The sequence below is a fragment of the Dermacentor andersoni genome, chromosome 7, assembly GCF_023375885.2.
Source record: "Dermacentor andersoni chromosome 7, qqDerAnde1_hic_scaffold, whole genome shotgun sequence".
Lineage (NCBI taxonomy): Eukaryota > Metazoa > Arthropoda > Arachnida > Ixodida > Ixodidae > Dermacentor > Dermacentor andersoni.
The window spans coordinates 179905215-179930339 of NC_092820.1; the positions used below are offsets into that span (position 1 = coordinate 179905215).

General features: G+C 50.2%; 1 protein-coding gene and 1 long non-coding RNA gene across 5 annotated transcripts in view; both read left to right on the plus strand.

Moving 5' to 3' along the window:
• Positions 1–25125, plus strand: part of LOC126533193 (uncharacterized) — a 344485-nt gene that overhangs the window by 261801 nt on the left and 57559 nt on the right. The window lies entirely within an intron of this gene.
• On the plus strand, positions 10806–16067 carry LOC129385257 (uncharacterized). Its single transcript, XR_011895583.1, has 2 exons — positions 10806–12390; positions 12579–16067. It is a non-coding gene; the product is annotated as an uncharacterized lncRNA (long non-coding RNA).

The following is a 25125-nucleotide window of genomic DNA, read 5'->3' on the forward strand; positions in this document are numbered from 1 at the left end:
CGTAAGAGCAGTCCTGTCGCGGACGCCAGATATGTGATGAAGTTAGGATCGTCACGTTGCAAAGCGTGTGACGCGAGGAAGATGGAGGAGACAGTGCATGATGAGCAAACACACGACAATTATATTGGACGGCACGTAAACACGAAGAATATCTTAAACTAGCCCCACACATACACGGTTGTTCGTAAACAGGAAAAAATAGTGTCACGAGGTTGCGGTTGAAGTCCGGAATGTGATGAGGCGTAGAGTCCTTGAGGTGGGACACTCGCTGGTAGAGTGATGACCGGCGTGGAAGAGCAAACGCAGCAGCACGGGGTAAGAAAAGGTGGACGGCCCACAGCTCCGTAGACGCGAACAGGCCACTCTGAAGTCTCGAGCAAGAAGGCGGCCCAAGGCGCTCGTTTAGATGACGGACGCCCGGTCACCCGAACCTCGCGCGTAGAAGCGGGTTCCAAGATGTCAGTAGGCCGACCTGGGGCATCGAGCAAGGCGACGACCCGACGCGCTCCTCGTCTCGATGACGGACGCTCGCTCTCCCAAACCTCGCGCGTAGATGCGGGTTCGAGGCTGCAGCAGGCCGCTCCCAGGTCTCGTGCCGTACAACGACCCGAGGCGTTGCTTGTCCCGAAGACAGACGCCCGGTCAAGTGAACCTCACCGGTAGATGTGGGTTCCGTAGGCCCGGCGGCCCTAGTCGCGCCGGCGTTCCAACGATCTCCGTTTGCGCGAGCCCCTTCTCATGCGCTGCACGAGCCTCCCTTGTCTTTCTTTTCCTCTTGTTGAGGACGGCTACAATGTCGTCTGCTCTTGCGCTCGGTACTTGGTGTGTACTTCTTCACAATACCTCAGGTGCAACGCTGTGGAAGCTACGCACGAAGTCCGGTCACCAAAATTTATTACTGCGCGCGTTTCCGTCTATGCTTCGCCGTGTGCCAGCGGCGTTTGCTCGCGCGAGCATGCACGTGAAGCTTCCGCGACGGGCTGCAATTAAAAAATGCCGAAAATAAAATTGTTTTGAAAGAACGTGTTAGCAGCCGTATAAGTACACGGATTGTTTCTATGGGTAAATTCTTTTTTTTTCATTCAGAACAGAGCTTATATATGGAAAGTTTTCTCAAAAATGGCTGTGGCTTAGCTAAGGTTAAGCCCAGGATGCGAAGCATACTAGCCTTTATTTTAGTTGTTGAACCACTGTTTAGCCTGGTGAACTGCTGTTGCTTGGCTATATTTGGTTCGGCTAGACGAAGAAACAACTCATACGTTACTCGCCTTCAAGAGTGGAAGATGTCAGTAGGCCATCTGTCTGTCAGTAGATGTCAGTAGGCCAACGCTTCCAGCGTTGTCCTGTCTGTTTCTACTTGTGCTCGCGTCCGTACTTGCTGGAAACCATTATACGTTCACCATGAGCCAACTGGCCCAGCAAACTACTCTACTAAACTAATTGAGGGTATTACACACTGCGTTTGTTCCAAGTGCAATTATCTCAGTCGATGTGCAGCGATGGTTCCGTTTATTTCGTTCTATCTTTGCGTGTTTTCTTTCACTTTGCGCGGTCAATATGAAATCAGTCAATTCAGCCGCCGAGAGCAACCAGCTGTCGCAAACAGTACGTGACTTCAGAACACTTTTGCGCATAATATCAGGAATTGTAGGGTATTTTCCGGAGATGCTTAAAAAAGAAAATCGGAAACCGATTCGACCTTTTGTTGAAGTCGATGAAAAAATCTCTTCCTGAGCGAGTTGGAGGTGAAAAAGTGGCGGGGTCATTACGCGTGACAATATCGCGTTACTTCTCGCATGATAGGAATCGGAGAAGCGTCGGACTGCTTCAATTTTTCCATTCCTGCGCAGCGCGCACACAAGCTGAACACGAGAAAGAAGACAAGCGCTGGTTGTCCTGTCTTCTTTCTCGTGTTCAGTTTGTGTGTGAGCTGCCCAAAAATGGATAGGTCCAACTCGCAGGCTTTTTAATCCTTCTGCTTCGATTTTATTGAGTCAACAATCATATGGACACTCCAGGCGTATTTCCGTCGTCGCCATCGCCGTCGGCGTGATGTTCCGTAGAATGTCCAAGTGCTATAACATCGTCGCCCCGCGCGGCATGTACGAGTGAAAGTGTGCGATAGTGAGCCTGCGATGGTGGCTCAATCTCGCGCGCGTAAGGTAGGAAAGCGGAGAGGAAGCGCGCCGTCTTCCATCGCGCACAAGTAAGGCACCGGGGGGGGGGGGGGGGGCGTGTTAAACCGACGGCGGCTGCGCATGGCGCGGCCGCGCAGGCCCGATCTTGAAAGCAATCAGCGATGGCGACAAAGTGGGCCGAGTGCTGATAGCTTCGTGTACGGTGTGTTCTCGCCGCTTCGTTCGCATTGAAGCGATAGGCTGCGCGAATGTCAAATCCCTCGCTTTTGCTGCCGCGCTTCCTTACTGCAGCGTTATGACAGCGAGTGTGCGCGGTCATCGAGTGAGATGTGTTCATATTTGCTTGTGCGCGCGTGATACAATGCTTGTTAATTTAGTTAGTAAGCGAATGTTTACAAGTTTATGCGGCTGATAAAACTACTATCCTCACTTCGTATAGCCGTTTCATAATTTGCTATCGCAATCGATGCTTCGTCTTTCGTGCGAAAGTGCAACTTTCTTTTTTAGGCTGCACAACGTTGTGGATCGGCTTGCATGTTTGCACATATCCTCGATGTGCTCGCTCCCTCCCCCGAAACCTCACAAGGATGGAGGAGGTTTCCCCCGAGAAGATATCGGATGCGCTACTCACCCCTTCTGTGATCTGCGAGGGGAAGAGATGGATGGATGGACGCTATGAGCATCCTCTTTGAAACGGGGTGGTAGGTTGAGGCACCAAGCTCGTGTCCTTATTTCGCCTAATGTACTACCTATATTTAAAAAAATGAAGGACGCTTAAGCTTCGCCTTCAAGAGTGGAACGCGACAGCGTTCTCGTCGACCCGCCAAGGGGTGTAAGACAATGTGCTACGGCGCAGCGATCACTTACTAGGCGCCCCGCATCGGACTTTGCACCCACCAATCACGCGGTGAGCGTCGAGCAACACAGCGTTCGGCGCGGCAACGAAACGTGCACCTGAGCAAGCGGAACGAACCAAAGAACTCGGTGTCTCGGAGGGGGAAATGATGTACAGTCGAGCGCGATTTGAAGGTTATCGCGCGAGCGTCGACCGGGAACGAGTACAGCGCCATGGCCCAGAATTCTCTGCCGAGGCGAGGGAATTATCAGGCCTGCTTCCCTCACTCTTTTTGCTGTTCCTTCAGCAGCCGTCACTCCCTGCCCCTGCTGGGCTATAAGTTTCTTTTTCTTTTTTTTTTGGTTCTGCGAACAGGCTGTGATCGCAGTGGGCACGACGTATTCTGCGGTATTATCTGAAATTGAACGTTACGAAGCTGTATCTAGCCTATGTAACGTCATTGCTGCTGAGCCAGGAAGAATGGGTGACCAAGAACATTAGCTTAAGCCCGCGAAGATACGAGGTAACCAATTCCACACTTTATCGCAACAAATGGAAAGCTTAGAATAGAGAGAAAGGGCGGTGAGTTTGTCGCGGGGTGATGGTTGTTGTATGTAACAGCGAACGAGGGAGAGAAGAGTGCGAAATCATGATTTTTCCTCACCCGAAACCGGCCGCCAGGTGCCTGGAGTGCTGGGCTGGTTGACGCTCGCGCGATAACCTTCAAATCGCGCTCGACTGTACGCCAGCCAAACGTCGTGATCGGCACGGGCAGAGAGATAGACAGATAGTGATCTAAAGAAAGGAAAGACACTTGATTCTGCAACCCGTGAGGGAGCACGGCGAAGCGTCGTCAGGGGAGAGGGAGTCCGGGCCGCGACGCGCCTCGCACCGGTCCCCGCACAACCCCAATGTGCGTGTGACGCGCCAGCTGTCGGGGCAGCGCCGTACATTGAGAGGAGGGGGTCTTCTGTGTTTGCCGCAATATGGCTCTGCGTGTGCGGAAAGCGCAGAAGAAATGTAGCGGAAACGCACTTCGCTACTGGTGTGACCGCGACTTCTGTAAGTTACATGTTCATAATTACCGATATACACCGCAGTATAACTTTCTACGGCTCGTTTGTAAGGCAACACCGCATTCACTAGAGGCGCTTTTGTACCGCTTTGAAGCATCGAACTGAGTGGTAGCGTCTCCGTCTCACACTCCGGAGACCCTGGTTCGAATCCCACCCAGCCCATCTTGCAAGTTGTTTTTTGTTCATAAAGTGCCTCCCGGGATTTATCGCTCATGGCCAACGCCGCCGACGCCGACGACACCGACTTTTCTGCGACACGAGCTTCTTAACGCTGTCGCGTTAAAACACACAAAACCACAATGAATTCCTGGTATCAAACATTTTGAACGATTACCGGGAACTCTGTTTCTGTACGCCTCCGTTGTCTGTGGTCTCCTTACTCTTCTGTGACGGGCATCACTGCTCCTGCACGGAGCGATGGTGAGCAGCTACGCGTAAGGCTCGTTGTGACGCTCCCTTGGGTGCTGTCGCCGCTGACATTTGCGCCACTATCTTGGATTCACACCAACTACGCCGCGAACGTGTTTTAACTAAATTAACCCGCACGTTGTCGTGCGGGCACAGGTAGACATGAGCACATCTCGCTCGATTAGCGCACAAACTCGCTGTGAAAATTCAAGAGTGAGGAATCGCGGCAGCAGCAAGCGAATTGACCTTCATGCATCTCTCTCTTGAACGCGAGCGAATCGTCGAAAGCACAGCGCATACGAAGCTACCTCCATTACGCGCGCTCTGCAAACATCGCAGATCGCTTTGAAGATGAGGCCCGCACGGGCGCACACTTTGGCCACGTCGCAGATCGCTTTCAATGAGTTCTTTCAATGCATTCTTGCTCGACTTAAAAATATTCCTGTAAATATCTTGCTTTGTTTCGACGTTGAGGCCAACCCTGGCCCTACCGAGAAGGAAATATTGATGGAACTTCTTGCCGGTCAAAATTCATTGAAAACAGCTATACAAGATGTACAGGCGTCTCAGAAAGAGATTGGCAAGCACGTCAGTTCATTAAATTATCGTGTTGATGGTTTAGAGCGCCAACTGAGCAACCTAAGTATAGTTACTAAGCGGGTCCAGGATATGGAGACTGCGATGTCTGCGGTTAGGGCAGATCTAGCCTCCATTGTTGAAAACTAGATTGCCTAGAAAATCGTAGTCGAAGAAACAACTTGGTCATTTACGGTCTTGACGAACCAAGCAATGAATCTGCTCAGGATCTTGAAGAGAGAGTAAAAGATTTGTTTCACAGCAAACATGGTATTTCTGTGGCGAATATAGAAAAATGCCATAGAATTGGAAACAGAAATGTTAGCCATACACGACCGGTCATGCTCAGGTTGCTCGATTATCTGGAAAGAATGTCAGTTTCGAAGGCTGCATTTAAATTGAAAGGTACAGCTCTTTCAATATCGCAAGATTTCTCACGTAGAGTTCGAGAAATTACAAAGAAGCTTTGAAACAGTTCTACTCTAAAAACAAATAATGTCTCGAAAGTAAAACTTGTACACAATAAAGTGAGCATAGATGGCGTAATCTTTGGCTGGGACGTAAAGAAAGGTGCACGTGTTCAACGAAAGAAAAATCAAAATTTGCGTTTTGTACAAAAGCCTCAGGAGCGTAATATACTTAACGTGAACTGCCGGAGTGTGGTTAACAAAGTCACATAACTTGGGGGAATATTGGTGACCCTTAACCCTGAAATAATTATTCTCACGGAAACATGGTTAAATGATTCTATCAAAGATAACGAATTTGTTCCTCGTGGGTACAATGTGCACAGGAAAGATCGAGGGAGCAAAGGTAGGGGCGTTGCTTTGCTGTTCAAGGAGCGTTCTAAAATTTTGAGAATGCCAGATATACCGAACATTGAGGGCATATTCTGTAAAGCTTATCATAGGGCAATTAAATATGTATTGGGAGCACTTTACCGACCACCTAATTCCTCTCCTGATTTCTTTGCTCATTTGCAAGGTTACCTGATTGCTCATGTGGAGCCTTGCGATCGATTAATTCTGGGCGGAACTTCAATACGCCAAACGTGGATTGGTCAACCTTCACACTAAACGTTTTTAATGACAAGCTACAAGAAGGGTTGTTTAATATTATTTTTTTTCTTTTGATCTACGGCAAGTAGTTGACAGTTTCACTAGAATACAAGGCAACTGCTGCTCCATCCTCGATCTGTTTTTCTTAAGTGGATACATTACGGGGCAAGCAAAGTGCAAAGTACTGCCTGGAATTTCCGATCACTGTGCTGTGTTGTGGACCCATGAATACTTTGTTTAGCGCAAAACAACGGACACAAGAAAGACGACAGGACAAGGCGCTAAACAGCGCCTTGTCCTGTCGTCTTTCTTGTGTCTGTTGTTTTGCGCTAAACAAAGTATTCATGGATTCGCACCAACACTAGCCCGCCAACGCATTGTGGTGTTGTGGACCCTTTCGGGCGTCTCTGTGAAGAAGTCCGTTGATTGCACTTCCGTGCTCAACTTCTCGCGCGCAGATGATGTCGCCAATTGGATATGCTTTCGTTTAGTTTTCACTCATTCCAGGGCAGCAGCGCAGACATTCATACACTGTGAAATCAGTTTAAAGATTTTGTAAATGATTGGATCAAGCGCTTTGTTCCTTGCATGTTAAAGAAAAGGAAAGGCAAATCTCCTTGGATTTCTCGGGACACATTGCTATCAAGAAGACGATTAAAGCGCCTGAAAAAAAAAAGTAAGATACGGCAAGAGACTTGGACTCTTTGCTTACTAAAATTTCCGAACTCTCCTCCTAACTAAAAATGAAAGTTTCTTCAGATAAGCAACGCTACTTTGGAGAGAAACTTCTTAGATTTATTTCAACATCTCCTGAAATGTTCTGGAGGCTAATTTCTTCCAGTAAGCAAATTAATGTTGCTTTCGTCGTAAATGGTGTTTTGAGTGATGATAGTGCAGTAATAGCAGAAGCATTTCACTTACATTTTAGATCTGCGTTTACACAAGACAATGGTTCATTGCCATACTTTCATGCTTCATACCCCCCTATTTTTGACGTTACTCTTAATGAGAATGGAACACTTGGCATTCTCCTTAACCTTGATTTTAAGAAATCACCCGGTCCTGATGGTTTGCCAGATGAATTCTTAAAGCGTTATGCGCCATGGGTCTCTAAATATCTGAGTGTGATGTTTTCTAAGTCACTAAATGAAGGCGATATTCCTCGAAACATGCACCCTGAATTTAATCGGGGCCGACGCCAGGCCCGTGACAAGGCACTGCTGCGCTCCTTGGGTGGAAAGAGGACTACGCGCTTTGTAGACGCCGCAGAATACACACGAGAACATCGGCTCACGGCGGTAGTCGTAGACGTTAGCTCCCGGCTTACGCACGCGTGTAGTGTCGCAACGGAATACCCCGAAACAGCGGAAAAGGTAGCGATTGCGCTTGCGCTTACCGACCATCTCTGCGAGGTAGTTTTTAACGACTCACAATCCGCAGTTCGCGACTACGCGCGGGGGCGCATTTCCTCCGAAGCTCTCCAGATTCTAAGGAAAGCTGGTCGACAGCACTTCGATAGCACCGCGATCATGTGGTTTCCAGCGCACGTCGCCACCCCCATCGATGAGGGCGCCCCGAACTTGAACGAGGTAGCACACCGCTCTGCGCGAGAACTGACCCGCCGCGCAAAATCGGAGACCGCCTCTTCGAGTTCGGAACTCCTGGTTGAAAACACGCGAGAACGCTTGGTCAGGTACAATGTCATCACCAAGCACTACCAGCTAGGCAGGCGGTTGCTGCCCCCACCTCACCCCATGCTGAAACGTTGCCAGGCAGTCGTCTGGCGACAATTGCAAACGCAAACCTTCCCCGGTCCGGTGCGATTGCAGCACATTTTCCCCGCGCAATACCCCTTTGCTCTTTGCAAATTATGTCGGGAAGCTAGAGCGACGCTGTCACACATGTTGTGGAAGTGTCGTGTTACATCAGCTACAATGGCAGTAGCTCCGGAGGCTCTTGCGTCGAAGTGGGCCGCCGCTCTACGCAGCTCCAACCTCAAGACACAAGAGTGGGCTGTCCAGCAAGCCCGAGAGGCGGCGACGAGGCAAGGCCTCAAAGTCCCCTCATGGGAGACCTGAGCCCGAGTCGTCAAATTTGCCGGATTCAAAATAAAGTTGTTTCCATCCATAGGCGAGATTCCAATCGACTCGAGAACGGCAGCAGTGAAACCTATCTTCAAAAATGGTAATAAGCAGCACGTCTTGAACTATCGTCCTATTTATTTCATTTCAACATCATGCAAACTTCTGGAGCATATAATACATACCCATATTACTGAGTTCCTTTTAAAGGACAAAGTATTATCATGCCATCAGCATGGCTGCAGAAAGGGTTTTTCTACATGCACACAATTAGTAACTACTGTACACAATTTCGCTAAGGCAATAACTTCAGGTAAGCAGCTTGATGCAATCTTCATGGACTTTACGAAAGCCTTTGACAAGGTTTCCCACAATAATTTACTCCACAAACTTGATGTTACTCTAGGTAATGTCGAAATTGCTACTTGGCTCTCTGCATATCTTTCAAACCGATATCAATATGCTTCATTTAAAAAACTATGCATCTCTGAGGCTTCCTCTTGACTCTGGCGTTCCACAGGGTTCGGTGCTCGGACCACTTTTGTTTCTAGTCTTTATTAATGATATCGTTAATGACATTCCCGTAAAAATAGACTATATGCGGATGATTGTGTAATGTATTCAGAAATAGATAGCGTCAGTGACCAACTGCGACTAAATGAAGCCTTTGAAAAAGTTGTGAAATTGTGTAGTGACTGGCAAATGGCCATCAATTTTGACAAAACTGTATTTATGAAAATTTCGCGCAAGCGTAGCAATCTGCACTTCCAGTACTCGGCCTGTAATGTCTCACTATCTGAGGTTGAGCACATAAAATATCTTGGTATCTGGATTTCTAAAGATCTTAGATGGAACAAACACATCAACACTGTGTGCAATTCCGCCAATCAAAAGCTTTTCTTTTCCAGGCGGGCTTTGAGACTGACAACACCTGAAGTTCGCCTTCTTGCATTTTATGCAATTGTGCTGCCGCTTTTAGATTACGAATCTATAATTTGGTATCCTTTAACTAAAAAAGACATTAATAAAGTAGAAGGTATCCGATGTGGTCTGGTGAACTCGAGTGATGCCAGGAAAAGGGTCCGTAGCTAACAAAGGCAATGGCATGCACTAACAATTACCCCCTTCACTAGCCGCAAGAATTATTTAAATACTCATTTTTCCCAGGGCCGTAACTCAATCGAATCAGCTGTCCAACGATGTGGTGTTGCAGCCGTCCCTGAATTTTTTTACGTCCCATATTGTGTAATTTCCTTATTAACGCGACAGCGTTAAGGAGCTCGTGTCGCAGAAAAGCTGGTGTCGTCAGTGGCTTTGGCCGGGAGCGAAAAATGGCAGAAGGCAATTCATAAATAAAACAACTTGCAAGATGGGCTGGGTGGGATTCGAACCAGGGTCTCCGGAGTGTGAGACGGAGACGCTACCACTCAGCCGTGAGTTTGGTGGTTCAAACGGGACAAAAGCGCCTCTAGTGAATGCGGTGTTGCCTTAGAAACGTGCCGTAGAAACTTATACTGCGGTGTACATCGGTAATTATCAGCATGTAAATTACAGAAGGGCGAAATGCGAAAACACCCGTGTACTTAGATGTAGGTGCACGTTAAAGAACCCCAGGTGGTCAAAATTTCCGGAGTCCCCCACTACGGCGTGCCTTATAATCAGAAAGTGGTATTGGCACGTAAAACCCCATAATTAAATAAATTTAATTATAGAAGTCGAAGTTAAAGGAGTAGCGAAGTACGTTTCCGCCACATTTCTTCTGTGCTTGGCGCACACGCAGAGCCATCTTGCGACAAACAGAAGACCCCCTCCTCCACTCCACCACTCGCCCGCTAATCCCCTTTGTCTCGTTTGAGCGCATTGGGGCCGTGCGGGGACCGGTGCGAGGATGCCCCAATAACCTTGCGGTTAATAAGTTTTCACGCTCTCTCCCCTTCCAACTTCCAGCGTGCGTCACTCGAATCCTCGTGTTTAGGCGACGCGGCTCCTCTTCCCGCTCACAGCGCGATTCCAGGCTGCAGCGTTCGATGCGGGACACCTCTGACGTGATCGCTGCGCCGTAGCGCGTCTGGTGGGAAAGCGTCCCCTGCGATGTGTGCCGTGCTGCTGGCGAGGAGTCATGCGTCTGCGTGGTGCTCGCAAGCGAGATTGAGGACGATCCCATCGAGGTGTCAGCCCCATGATCGCATCCGCCTTCGTGGCGCGTCGCGGCCCGGCTGTCCGTGCCGATCCTGGCCGATCACGACGTTTGGCTCGCGTAGAGCGTTTCTCCCTCCGAGACGCCGAGTTCTGTGGTTCGTTCCGCTTGCTCAGGCGCAGGTTTCGTCTTTGTGTGACTCAAGAGCATGCCGAGCGAATGAGTGGGCGGTGCGAACGGGGTGGATAACGCTATCGCGTTCCACTGTTGAAGGCGAAGCTTAAGCGTCCTCCAATTTTTTTTTCGCTCTGTTACATTTGCACTTGCAGTAGATGCACTGATCCAGTTGTACTCGAAGCGTATCTTTTATTTCGTCATATCTGTATTGTCTTTTTACCAGTACATGTAATTTTTCTTTTGTTTGCCCTGCTAATCATGTCATAATGATGTATCCCCATCCTGCGAAAATCCTGTAACGGGATTGCAGTATTTGTAAATAAAATAATAAAATAATAAATAAAAATAAGCAGTGGCTTAGTTCGGCTATGCCAGGATATACATAGCGAAAGCTAAGGCATAGAATGGTTAGCCTTGGTTAACCTTGATTGCAAGTCCAGGTTAGGCTGGTTGTCTAGCTATGTTGAGGCATTTAGCCAGTGGTTCGGCGCTATGTTCGTCTGTTTCCTTGGCGATTCGTTTCATCTTCATCTCGTTCCGATGTCGATTCCAGGCCTCCTCCTGCCTATCAGAATTGTCGCCGTCCATACTGCTGCCTCAACTGTGGTTGCGGGGCAGGCGAGCTCTCCTTTTCAATCCTCGGACACGTTATCAGGCATGCGACGCAGCTGGCGAAGCGAGCGGAGGCGAACGCAACGACGAGGAACGCGTGTGACGTCATACCCAACGGCGTATGCGGAAAGGCGCTGCGCATCGGCGGAACACCTGTGGCTCCGTGCTACTAGTGGCGCATGCGCAGTACTGACTAGGGAGCGAGAGAGAGGGAAATATCCGCGGTGAGGCGCGAATTGAGACGTCATGTGCCTCCTCTGAGCACCGCCACGGCGAAATCGAAAGTTCGCGGCCAGTGAAGCTTTCGCTTTAATATCCGCGGCGAGGCGCGCGTTGTGATGTCATTTGCCTCCTCGGAGCACCGCCAAGGTGAAATGGCAAGTTCGCGGCCGTTAAAGCTTGCGCTTTAAAAAAGGATACACGAGCACCGGCGTCAGCGAGAGGCGTCTACTACGCCGTCTGCAATTCGCGTGGCCAACGCCGTATCAGACGCCGCGGTTTTCTCCGCTCTGTATGGACCAGCGGATGAGGAGGACATTGAGACACCCCAGCAGCCGCCGGAGAAGAATGCCCCTCCTCCCTCGCCTGACCCCCGGCTTCTCGTGCCACAGGTGCAAACACTCATCTGAGCCGCGTTCCTCGCTTGCGCGCGCGAGATTGAACCGCGTTCGCCAGGTCACCCTCCCACGCTTTCACTCATACTGCACATGCGACGGCAGAAATGCGTCTGGATGATAGTGATCTAAAGAAAGGAAGGACGCTTGATTCTGCAACCCGTTAGGGAGAACGGCGAAGCTGCGTCTGGCGTGTCCATATAATTGCTACCGCAATAAAACAAAGGGGAGCGGAAATAGTGTAGTGTCATCGCGCCAAGACAAAGCCACCTAGAAAAAAATGTAAGGCCACCGCATCACCTCCTCCCCTTGTGAATACGTCACGAGAGTCGGATGGTAGCGGTGAATGGGGGAGCGCTGCGTTTTTACAACGCGGCGCGCGTTCTGAAAACAAATTTTCTCCGTGGCTGCAACGCTAGAGCGGCAACGCGTGGAGCTTTTTCTTGGTGGCTTTGGTGGGGCATGCTGCACCGTAAACGCGATTGCTTTCCTTCGATTGTGCGTGGTTCGTCGTACACGGAAGCACAACGATGCCTGGCTGTTGTTGCGCACTGCAAGTCCAATTATGACGGAGGACCAAGTGTCCGAGTGCACAAGTTCCCATCTGACCGAGCCACTCGGGAAGCATGGACGAGAGCAGTTCCTCGGAAGGACTTCTCGCCAACGAAGTACACAGTGGTAAGTATTTCTTCTCTCTGTTGTTATTCTGGGTTTCCAGACGAATAGGTTTCGTCGGCATAGTGCGGAATGCATTCTTGCACGCGTGTACAATAGATGGGTCTCTGCACCTGTCGACGCGCTTGTAAATTCAACATTTTCGTCGAGCTTCATACCTGTAACGGCTTGCTTATTTTTTTTTATTTCAGCTCTGTGAAAAGCATTTCTTGCCATTGGATTACTTGAAGACGACATCTTACACGGAGGCCAAGAGAGGAAAAGTGGTCGAAGTTGCCATGAAAAATATTCGTCTGAAGAAAAGTGCAGTTCCGAACTTGTTTCTCAATTGCCCTGCCTATTTATCGCGTCCGCAAGCGTGCGTTCGAGAAGCGCCGGGTGCCAAAAGAGTGAGCTTGGAAGCCACATATTTGAATAAAGCAATAATGCTGTCTCAGCAAACCCAAGCAGAAGAGGACGCCAAAAATGTGGTTGGTAGCTTTGCGGACTTGCTGAAGGCCCTGCCAAGCTTTCAGAGTTCCGACTTCTGGACAGTTTTGAACAAGGGCTCCAAGGTTTTCTTTTTGGACTTGTCACTTGAATCTGCTCCTACAGTCCGTACTTCGGTGATCGTGTCCACAGACCTGCGCGTCGAAGTATTTTTTGGTGAAACGGGTGTGAGGAAGTGTGGTGATGTGTTAGTGCCTGAAAAGCTGTGCGACTTGAGAGATTTGAAAAGTGTGTTACACATGATTGAACAGACACTTAAGGATATCAGCACTGAGCGTTCTGAAAAGGCCCGTCATCTACTGACATTGGTTTCGACATTGCTAGAGGAAGTAAGTGGAAAACATATTGCATGCGAGTTGCAAGAATGGCATTTGGAAGTGCTTACATTCTTGAAGAGTCAAGTTGATCTTGTTTTGAATAATGCTGGCGGATATCCCCCCGATTTATTGGTTTTTGCTAGCCTTTTGTTCACAATTTCACCTCATGCATATAGATTCCCGAGACGTTTGATGAAGCTTAAGATGCCGCATCCTGATACGATCAGAAGACTGTTTATCGTACGATGTACGCCCCGAAACGGAGCAGCAAGAATGTAGCTTTCTTTCCTATGCAAAGCGTATTGTAAGCACATATAAAGAACATGAAAAGACTGTAACGTTAATGATTGATGAGATTCACCTTCAATAATTTTTTTTTATTACAAGGCTGCCTGTGTTACTGGTGCTGCGGTAAATTCATCGACTGCAGCAAAAACTGCCCACGTATTTATGATACAGAGCCTGCTCTCTTAAAACAAGGATGTTGTACACATTCTTCCTGTGGCACAAATCGATGCTAAGGCGCTGCATGATTTCCTTCGTAAGATTGTTCTTGATCTAGAGGCATATGGTTTTAGAATAATCGCAGCGATCTCGGACAATAACTCCATAAACAGAAAAGCCATGTCCTACTTCGCTAATACGGCAAGTGTCAGCATTGTTTACCAGCATCCTGCTGACCCGACACGACCCCTGTTTTTCGTCGTGGACCCAGTTCACATACTAAAGTGTATAAGAAATAACTGGCTGAATCAAAGAAACATTGGCAAATGCATGTACTTTCCTGAACCGAAGAGTGATGAGGCTGAATCAAAGATACTTACAACATCTTTCAAGGTATTATGCCAGTTGCACGAAGGTGAAAAGCATGAGCTCTTGAAGCTAGCACCAACGCTCACTTTGAAGGCACTGAACCCCTTGAACATGGAACGGCAGAACGTTAAACTGGCCTTAAAGATTTTTAACTCATCTACTGTTGCTGCTCTCAGTGTTGCGACGTTCCAGCATGCAAAGGAAAAATCTCTATAACCCGCCGTGGTTGCTCAGTGGCTATGGTGTTGGGCTGCTGAGCACGAGGTCGCGGGATCGAATCCCGGCCACGGCGGCCGCATTTCGATGGGGGCGAAATGCGAAAACACCCGTGTACTTAGATTTAGGTGCACGTTAAAGAACCCCAGGTGGTCGAAATTTCCGGAGTCCTCCACTACGGCGTACCTCATAATCAGAAAGTGGTTTTGGCACGTAAAGTCCCGTAATTAAATTAATTAATTAAAAATCTCTATATGTCGACACCATTTTGACTTGGTGGAACATTGTTAACGTCAAGACGCCAAAAAAGGACAGCGGTTGCGAGATCAGTTGCAATGTCTAATAGTTTCATCGGCATGTCCTGAACTAGAATTCTTAGAGAGAATAGTTCAACGGCTTAATCACTGGGGAAGCCTCAAACATGACAATGGCCGCTTGACACGTGAAACGCACATATATTTCAGGCGCACTACCCACGCCTTGCCCGAACTTACCATATACTGTCTCGAAGAGCTTCATTTCGAGTATGTTCTTTTGGGCAAATTTCGAACTGATAGCTGAGAGGATCGCTTTGGAAAGTACCGGCAATTGTCTGGTGCCAACTACCACGTGTCTTTAAGGCAGATATATGAATCTGAAAACAAATTGCGTTTTCAGAAGGTTCTGGACCTGCCAGATTTGGACATTCTACTACCACCGAGCGCGAGCACGTTGGAGACAAGTGTAACTTCAAAAAAGGGCCAGTTTCAAGTCACTGTGACCGACTCTGACATTAAGAAAAAAACGTCAAGGCTACCTGCACTAACCTATGTTGCCGGCTATTGTGCCCATGCAGCTGTAGATATGTTGGCATGCGCATGTTGCAGTGAAAGCCTTGTGATGCAAGACGTCGATCTAGATGACCCTGAGAATGCATTAATCACGAAGATGACAAGGGGTGGCCTGAAGTTTCCACGAGCAGTTGCAGTTAATGCATACTCTTTACTGAAATTATATTGGACAAGCTCAGGACACCAGAATATGCCGTACGATTTTTCAGCCTTCCTAAGCAGAAAGATACTCTAGTCGGCCTTGTGTTCGCTACCCTTTATGACTTTAAGGATGTAGATGTGTGTGATTTCGTCATCCTGCACAGGAGGTAATGGGGCATGTTGTAAGTGCTGCAGCGAATACACTGCTGAACAATTTGTGCCGCACATAAAACGACAAATTACGCAACGCCAAGAACGACAGAAAATTGCAGACCTTGAAGGCCTGAGATGTTTCTCATTATTTATTTTTTCTTCATGAAGCTCTGTTTTGTCGAACATCTACGTATGTTTGTGTTGACAGAACCCTTGTAAAAAGAAACCTGTGGCGTAGCTAGGACTTATTTCCCTACTTTATCAAAATTTAAACCCTGCATTTTGGCCAATTCAAATGTTAGCGTTTGAGTGCATTGTGCTACCTGTTTATAATTCGAACTCTCTATGCTACCGCAATCCAATAATTGCATGTTTTCCTTTAGGAGTGAGAATAGGCCTCTCGTTTTTGTCTTACTTTTCACCATTATCTCAGTATTTTATGAAGACCAAAAAGCCCTGCAAACAAGGCGGGTGGAAATAAAATAACCACAAGAAATGGTACAACAAAGACGGAAGCTTATTCTATTTGACAATTAGTTGTGTGGGACTCTATAATGATAAAATTTTCACAATAAAGTGAACCTCGATATTCGTGTGTCTAGCGAGGACTGTTTTACGCAATGCAAGAGTGAGAATGATAATTGTATAGGGAAGATTTAAAATGTTTGTTTCTGAATGCAGTTCTTATCATTTGTGAATAAAGTATATTCTGTGTCTTCAATATGCAGTTTTCCTCTTTCTTTCCGTCTAAGGTTAAAGTGACTAAGCAGCATGCAGTTTGCTTGTCTTAGTCCCGACCAAACATCACAAGCACAATAAGGCAGGTCGTGTTGCGATACACGCAAAAAAAAATGTCGCCAATCAAGTAATCTAAGGAAGGTATGAAAAAATGTTGCTTTCTATGGTGGTGTTGACTGCGGTGAACCAGCGGCTTCCCCTTATTTTTTGCGTCAGCTAAACGTGTGCTTTGGAACCGAAGCATATGCATTTATAGGTTGCTGTCACTTTAAGGACAGCACTAATTTTCTCATGCCATAGTATCCGCGACGCGCAAAGACACCCTGCAAGCGCAACGAACCTAGGCGCGGGGACGCTGACGGCGTCGACTGTCCGGCCCATCCGACTAGCGTGACGTCACACCGGCGTGCGGAGGCCTTACATTACTTTCTAGGTGGCTTTGGCCAAGAGCGTCTCAGAAGCGCAGCCAGTGTCTCGGAAACGCCTCCAGCGCCTTGGCAAAAGCTATATAAGCGCGCGCGCTCTGGAATAAAGCGCATTCCTTCGTTGGCTCCAGTGTGCGTCTGCCTTGCTATATCATTCACTATTCAGATTTTTAACTAACAAGCTGTAGAAAAAGGTCACAAGAGCTAATAAAAAAACGGCCGTGGCTTAGCTTGGTTAAGCCTGGTGATTGCGAAGCAATAGTGTGTCGCCGAGCTGCATACTGGGCACGCCGCTTAGAAAGTCGTTCTTCTCGTTCTTCTTCCGTCTCCGTAGCTCGCTGATGCTTCCTCTTTGCATTCTGCCGAGCTGCCTTGTTCGGGAGTTTGGCCGCCTTCAAGAGTGGAGCGCGATAGCGTTATCGCACCCCGTTCGCACCGCCTACTCAAACGCGCTACGCCAGCCAAACGTCGCGATCGGCAAAGATAGCCGGGCCCCGACGCGCCATGAAGGCGGACGCGATCATGGGGCGAGTGGTGCGCCACGTGTCGGGGCAGCTCCGTACATTGCGAGGAGGGTGTCTTCTGTGTTTGCCACAAGATGGCTCTGCGTGTGCGCAGAGCGCACAAGAAATGTAGTGGAAAGGTACTTCGCTACTCGTGAAACTGCGACTTCTGTAAGTTACGTGGCCATAATTACCGATATATACCGCAGTATAACTTTCTACGGCACGTTTCTAAGGCAACACCGCATTCACTAGACGCGATTTTGTCCCGTTTTAAAGTAGCGAACTCGTGGCTGAGTGGTAGCGTCTCCGTTTCTCACTCCGGAGACCCTGGTTCGATTCCCACCAGCCCAGCTTACCAGATGTTTTTTATTTATGAAATGACGTTATTTATGTGACGTCACTCTAGGTCACGTGGTGTGACGTCATGCAGCGAGGTCACGCTAAAGGTCAATGGTGCCTACCACCGCCTCGCCACGGAACGGGCTGAAGTGCGACCTAAAGTAGTATTGCTTCGCAATAAAACAATGCAAACTTGAAAATCACCACTGAACAGACAGACAGACAATGGACTTGATCCTGAGGAGCTTCAGCGGAGGCCCCTATCGGGGACCCGCGGAAGCCGCTGGCCGCGTCCAAGTCAGGGCAGGAATACCGTGATGTTCCGCCCTTTCTCGGGCCCTCTGGATTGCCTCTAGTTGTGTCTGGAGCGATGGGCTCCGGAGTGCCTCTTCCCAGTCGGCTTCGCTGGAGAGAGGGCCGTTAGGTAACGCGGGGCGTTGCCAGAGCATGTGCGCTAAGGAACAATAGATCTCATTACAGTCCGGACAGCTCGAATCGACGTCTGAACAAGAAATAATTTTTTTAAATGAACCACAAAGCGACCAGCTCATGTAGAGATTGAAGTACTTGCTATTTACTCCAAGCGATGAATGGTGTTACGGCACTGCTTCGACACTATGAACGTAACAATGAACAACCTTGAGCAGAATCTTAACACCACTAAACCAGAGAGACCACCGCAAGGGGGCCAACTCAGCGGACTTGTTCCACATGAGCTCCCGATTCAACGTGTACTTCCTGCGGACTGCAACCTAGAAGCACCAGAACGTCTGCATCATTCGACGCAGCTTGAAAAGCGGCATTCAGAGAGACCATCAGCAGCGCTGTGAGTTCATTTTTCACAGATTTACACGCTTTGACATCAGCAAGGCGGCGGCCGCCAAGCTAAGCCTACGGAAGATTGCCAAGCATTGCTCCCCGAGGCCACGCGCCTCGGCTACGAGCCTCCTGCCCGTGCCAGAGCTTTTCGCCTCGTGAACCACCTGACCGCCGCGTACTGGCCCTTTGAAGGCGGGGTACGCTTCATTACTTACTCAAGATGGAGTATCAAGTGGCGGGGAGTATATCTCCCCGGCAGAGGTTACCCAAGATCAAGGCTGGCAGTCTGCGGGGGCCAGAAGAGTTAGCGCCAAAACGCGCACGGCTGACACTAATGCGCCATCACCCCAGCCGGGAGCGCGCCGTGGCAAATCAAGCGGTGCTGCGCTAAAATCCAAAGTGAGACGAGCGGGACGAATGCCCTCACTTCGTCGACATGATATCATGATTGTGATCAGGCCGCGAGGTGGACTCAATATCTCCAAAATTGGCGTTGTTACGGTGGCTGACGCAATATTCGCCGCCGCTGGCATCAGTCAGGAAGATCTATGCCAAGATACTCTATGCCCGAATCTACAGCAAAATATTATGGTTGCCAGTACTCCCAAGCGCGAGAATGCGAACCGCTACGTCCGGATGAGGCAGATGCTCATTTCGGGCAAGGTATATGAGCTCAGTGCCTACGAGACGGACCCGCACTCCAAGTGCAAGGGGGTGATCCGCAACATCCCTCTTCAAGACGGCCCTGACGTCATCGATGCCAAGATTGTCAACGCCAATAATCCACTTGCCTTAGTGGCGAAGAGAATAGCTCAAACCGGCACGGTCATCGTCGCGTTCGACGGGCATAATGTACCGAACTTTGTCAGGTATGGACCGTTACTCATGCAGTGCTCACTCTACCGCAAGCAAATCCACGTGTGCTATACGTGCGGCCCCCTCGGTCATCGCGCCGACGTGTGTCCCAATCCAGGTGACGCTATTTGCCGTGGCTGTGGTGCCCCTAGTCCCGATGAGCAGCATCAGTGTACCCCCAAGTGTAAACTTTGTGGTGGCCAGCATCTCACGGCTAATAAGGACTGTGCTCAAAGGTTCAAAATCCCGTACATCGTGCGTCGTCGTCGCAGTGAGCGCGCCAAGATGGCCGGTGCCGCGTCACCGTCCCCGCAGCGGCACTCGGACACTGCGGAACTCGTCCAGGCTTCGTCTACTCCGGTTGCTCAGCGCAGAGGACGCTCCCGTTCCAGGGGCCGCTCGAGAGTCCGTTCCGTATCCAGGGGCCACTCCGCCTCCAGGGCACGTTCCGGCTCCCGCCGTAGGTCCAGAGGACGGGCCTGTTCCCGGTGACGCTCCGGTACTCGGCCTCGCTCCAGCTCCAGGTCGAGACGCGACACCTCGAGGGGGACCAGGTCCCGATTCCGCACGCCCTCCGCCCTTAGAAGCAAGGTCACGCTCTCCTGGGCCGACAAGGTTCGAGGGGGACGTGAGGGTCCAAGAGGTGACGACCCGCCTCGCGATTCGCACCACGCACACGAGCTCGAGGAGTTGCGACGAGTTAACGAGCAGTTGAGGAAAGAAAACGCGCAGGTTAAACAAGAAATGCGTAGGCTAGCTGCGGAGATTAGGAAGCTCGCGCTTTCACCCTGCTCGCAGCAACCCGCTTTGGCCCCGGTCGCCACGGATACGTCCGAGACATCCCACGCGGCCCGCGCGCCCAAGCGTCGAGCGGTAGAGAACAGAGAGGAAGACGAGACTATAACATTGCTCTCAGAACTCAAGAATGCCTTCGCCAGCATGCATGCTAGCTTAGCAAAGGTCCAGGAAGCTATAGCGCACCCAAAAATGGGCTTAGGTGCACTCAGTGAACGGATAAGCAAATTAGAGGAGGTCGATGCCAGGAGAGAACCCAGCCCCGCTCCTTAGCAGGTCGCAGCACGACGTCATGTACTAGCACCACCTACGGAGGGCGCGATTCTCAGGGCCGTTCAAGCCTCCTCTCAGCCTAGCCATGGATAGTGCGGACGAGAACTTTAGTATCTGGCAATGGAACTGCGGAGGGTTTCCGATCAAGAAGCCGATTCTGCAGCAATATTTAAGAACTCTCATGGTTAAGCTCCAAATCATCGCTATTCAGGAAGTTGCAACTAGTAGTCCTATCAAACTCGCAGGTTATCTGGTAGTATCCTCACATTCAGGAGGTAGGAGAGTTGCTACCCTTGTCAACAAAAGGTACAATTGCCTCTCTCGCGACCTCGGCGCAGTTGGTGATGGCATCGAGTACGTCATGACTGAAATCCTCATGAACCCACCCACAAAGGGCCTCAGAAGAAACAGCCTCTTTATCCTCAACGTATACTGCAGCCCCAGCTACCGCAGGGCGAAGGCGAACTCTCTCCTCAAGAAGGCCGTCAGCCTGGCTGGTGGGCACCCCCTTGTCGTCGTCGTTGGGGATTTCAACGCCCTACATAGGGTGTGGGGGTACACCCATGACACGCCCAAGGGACGCGAGCTGTGGCAGACTGCGATGGAACTGGACTTGACCCTTATCACCGATATGGATTTCCCCACTAGGCGAGGCAACTCCGCATGCTGGGACGCTACCCCAGACCTCTCTTTTGTCAAGAACGTAGGGGAGGCCAAGTGGGTCAACACGGCTTTAGACCTCGGAAGTGACCACTACGTCATCGAAGTCTCCCTCCCGATTGCCCGCTATAAGACGAGGAAATTCAAGTTGATCGACTGGGACGTTTTCCGCAAAATCAGAGCCGAGCGCGCACAGATGGCCGAAACAGATTTTGAAGGTTGGTGCAAAGAGATCAGGGATGACGCCGCGGCGGCAACCAAGGAAGTCGTCACTGAGCTCGACGTTGACAAGATGGATAGCAGGTTGGCGCACCTGCTGGAAGCCAAGCAAGCCCTCCTCACGAGATGGAAGGGGCAGAAGCATAACAGGAGGCTCCGCAAGAAGGTTTCGGAGGTTAACAGGGAGATCGAACAGCACTGCAAGAACCTGTGTAAGCAACAATGGGACGAGCTCTGCGAATCCGTCGAGGGTCAGCTCAGATCAGGCAAGAGCTGGGGTCTGCTCAAACACCTTCTCGATGAGGGCAGCACCAGATCTAGCCAGAGACGATCCCTCGCGCGAGCCATCCACCTCGCTACGGACTCTACCCCGGACGAGTTGATTGTCGACAGGCTCATAGACAAGTACCTGCCAGTCGCGGATAGCTCTGCCCCTACCCAGTTCCCGGACTACGCGGGGTGTGCGGGTGCCAGAGTTGGGCCAGGACTTTACCGCGGCCGAGATCCGAGATGTCCTCTTCTCACTCCACGTCAAATCTGCCCCTGGCCCAGATGGCGTCACCAACAGGATACTGAGGAATCTCGATGATGAGTCGATCGACTTCCTCACTGAAAGGATTAATGAAGTTTGGTGCAGTGGACAGGTCCCCACACAGTGGAAGGCGGCCTGCACGGTACTCATCCCCAAACCCGATAAAGCACCAGGAATAGAGAATCTAAGACCAATTTCCCTGACGTCATGTGCCGGTAAGGTTGCAGAGCATGCCCTGCTCAACCGGCTCAAGTTGCACATCGAGGCCAATGACATGTACACCCACAATATAATTAATTGGTTTCAGAGCCGGCCTCTCGACACAGGACGCCATGAAGCTGATAAAGCATCAGATCATCGACCGGAGCACGGGAGATACCAGAGCCATCCTTGGATTAGACCTGCAGAAGGCGTTCGACAATATCTCACACGAGTTCATTCTCCAGTCTATTGCCGGCCTCGGGCTCGGGAAGAGGACCTACGACTTCTTCCGATCCTTCCTTAGCCAGAGAACTGCCAAGCTCAAGATCGAAGGATATCTTTCGCAAGAGATCACCCTCGGTTCACGCGGCACGCCTCAGGGCTCAGTCATCTCGCCAACATTATTTAACATCGCAATGATCGGGCTTTCTAAGGAATTCGCGAAGATTCAAGGAATCAACCATACCATCTACGCAGATGACATCACCATCTGGTGCGTCGGCGGGAGCGACGGCCAAGTTGAAGCCGCCATGCAGAGCGCCATCGATGCGACCGAGCGCTTCCTCCGCCCCACTGGGCTCAGATGTTCTCCATCGAAATCTGAGCTACTTCTCTACAAAAAAGACCCAGAGGCGGCGGCCCTCGTGATTGGAAACCGGCGTCTGAAAGCGAAATACGGCTTTTCACTGGTGACGGGTCTCCGGTGCCCAGAGTGGACTCGCTCCGAATATTGGGAATGTATATCGAGTCTAACGGTGCCAATGGAACCGCACTCAGAAAGATCACCGCCAAGACGGAGAGTGCTCTCGGCCTCATTCGGAGGATCGCCAACAGGCACCGGGGAATCAAGGAAGACAATCTCATCCGCATTATACATGATTTTGTTCTCTGCCACCTTTCATACTCGGCGGCCATGCATATTTGGCATGTTGCACAGAGGAACAAGCTCAATTCACTTATCAGAAAGGTCTTTAAGCTTGCCCTCGGCTTACCTGCAAGCACCCACACAGAAAACCTGTTGAAGCTCGGAGTCCACAACACGCTCGAAGAAATTATCGAGGCACAAGAGCATTCACAGCTGTTCACGCTATCCGGAACCCCGACGGGCCGCAAGATACTCGACGAGATGGGCCTTAATCCCGATGCCGTGCGGATTCCCAGCGACATCAGGCCTCAACTGCACATGGCGCCCCGTCCCCGCAATATGCACCCCGCAAACAACGTCGGCAGACGTCGGGCCAGGGGTACAGCTCTACTCGAGCATGTCCGCAATAACCACATTGAGGCAAGCTTCGTGGATGCCGCGGCATATGTCCAACAAGAAGCATTCGCCGTCTCCATCGTAGACTCCAATTCAAGGCTCACTTGCTGCGATACGGTACGCACTTCGAGGCCCGTGTTAGCCGAACAGGTTGCAATCGCGCTGGGTGTGCTCGATGGTCGCAGAGAGGCAATATATAGTGATTCCAAGGCAGCCATGAAGGCCTACCAAACCGGTATGGTCTCCCCCCAGGCCCTCCGCATTGTCGAAAGCGCTAAAAGTATCTCTCCTCATTCTCTCATTTGGTTTCCTGCTCACTTGGGGTCGACTGAGGGTTCTCCCTCTAACCCTAACGAGGTCGCACACGAGGCCGCGCGAGGACTAACTGACCGCGCCGCCTCAACAGTCCCCTTGCCCCGCGGGGAACCCTTGCTCACGTTTAATGAAATCACCACACACTACTCTCTCTCAAGACGGGTATTCCCCCTCCCGCACCCCGCCTTATGCAGGGCGCGGGCGATTACCCTTCGACTTTTACAAGCCCGTGCGTACCCTAACCTCGCGGTTCTTCATGCCATATACCCTGAAAGATATACCAGTGCGGACTGCCCTGCCTGTGGACTAAGGGCAACATTGGACCATGTGTTGTGGGAGTGTGAAGCCATCGGCTCCTCCTTCAGCGAGGATATGTGGGCTGCGCTCTTGGGCATCCCCGAACTCAACGACCAAACCCTGGCCGTCCAGAGTGCCCGCGATCGGGCCGTCAAGCTCGGCTTGGCGGTCCCTACGTGGGACTAGCCAGGTGGCGCGGGGTCTCCCCTGCGTCTTTTCTGGACGAAATAAAGTTACTTCACTCACTCACTCACCACTAAACCAATCATGCTTTGAAGATTGCCGATCTGAAATCCTCAACAACTTGTCTTGGTGTTTAATGTCTTGAGCTCATTCGGTACTCTGAAATGCCTACTCTCAGCAAGCAAGCTCGCATGTACAATTTCTCTAAAGGCAGCATGAGCTTTTTCAAGATAGGGTTCACGTGCAGATAAAGTAGATAACGCATCATAAACATCATGAATACTCTTATGTATTAACCAGTGGGCTCACTCATGCAGCCACGAAATTATCAGATGCAGGCACAATATATATTGAAACTGGTTTCGTAAAGTGCTGCATGCTTCCCAGGCTTCTCCATTTGTGAGAGCCCTCTCCATTATACATATAAGCGATTAGCATAACGAAAGTCGCAGTTCCGCCCGAGAGGCAAAACATCAATTGCGATAGGAGATTAGCAGACAGCCATACTAAGTATGGATAGTACTTTTATCGTCCGCATCAACTTGTAAACAATCGCTTGCTAACTAAATTAACAAGCATGGTGTTAGCGCGCACAGCAAACATGAACACATCACGCAAGATGACCGCGAACACTTGCTGTCAAAACGCTGGCGTGAGGAAACGCGGCAGCTGCGAGCGCAGTGGCATGCGTTCTCTCTATTGCCTCAACGAAAAGTGAGCGCCGAGAAAACGCCCAAAGCTACGAGCCGCCGATGCACCTAGACTATGACCCCAAAGCAGATCGCTCTCAAGATACGACCGGGCGACACCGCGCAGTCACCGCATGCACAATTGCAGCCGGGGTAGATCGCCGCCTCTCCCCTCCCTCCCCTCTCGCCGTTGCATCGCAACATTGGGTACCGCGCCCGCGACAGAAGACGGTGCGCTTTCTCCTCGCTTTCGTCCCTTTCGCGGGGGCGATATTGAGCCGCGATCGTCGTCTCCTCTCACACGCTTTCACTCGGACATACAGCATACAGCGCGTGGAGACTGCGTTATTGCCCTTGGACTTTATACAGAACCTCAAGGCGACGCCGACGGCAGAAATGCGCTTGGAATGTGCGACATGTGACATGTGCACAGAAAATAACATCTCTGTGTTTTGATTCCATGGCTTTAGTTGTCAAAGCGAACTGCCCTAAGCATTCAAGAAAATCGTTAAAAAAATGTAGCAAATCGGTTCCGCGGCCTGCCGTGGAGGAAGTATCATGAAAGGGAAAAATTGGTCATCTACCCGAATATAGCACGACGCTACGAAGGAAACCTGTAAGGGCTTAGAAATAACGCTTCGTAGTTGAGAAAAAATTCGTCCTGGTGCGGGA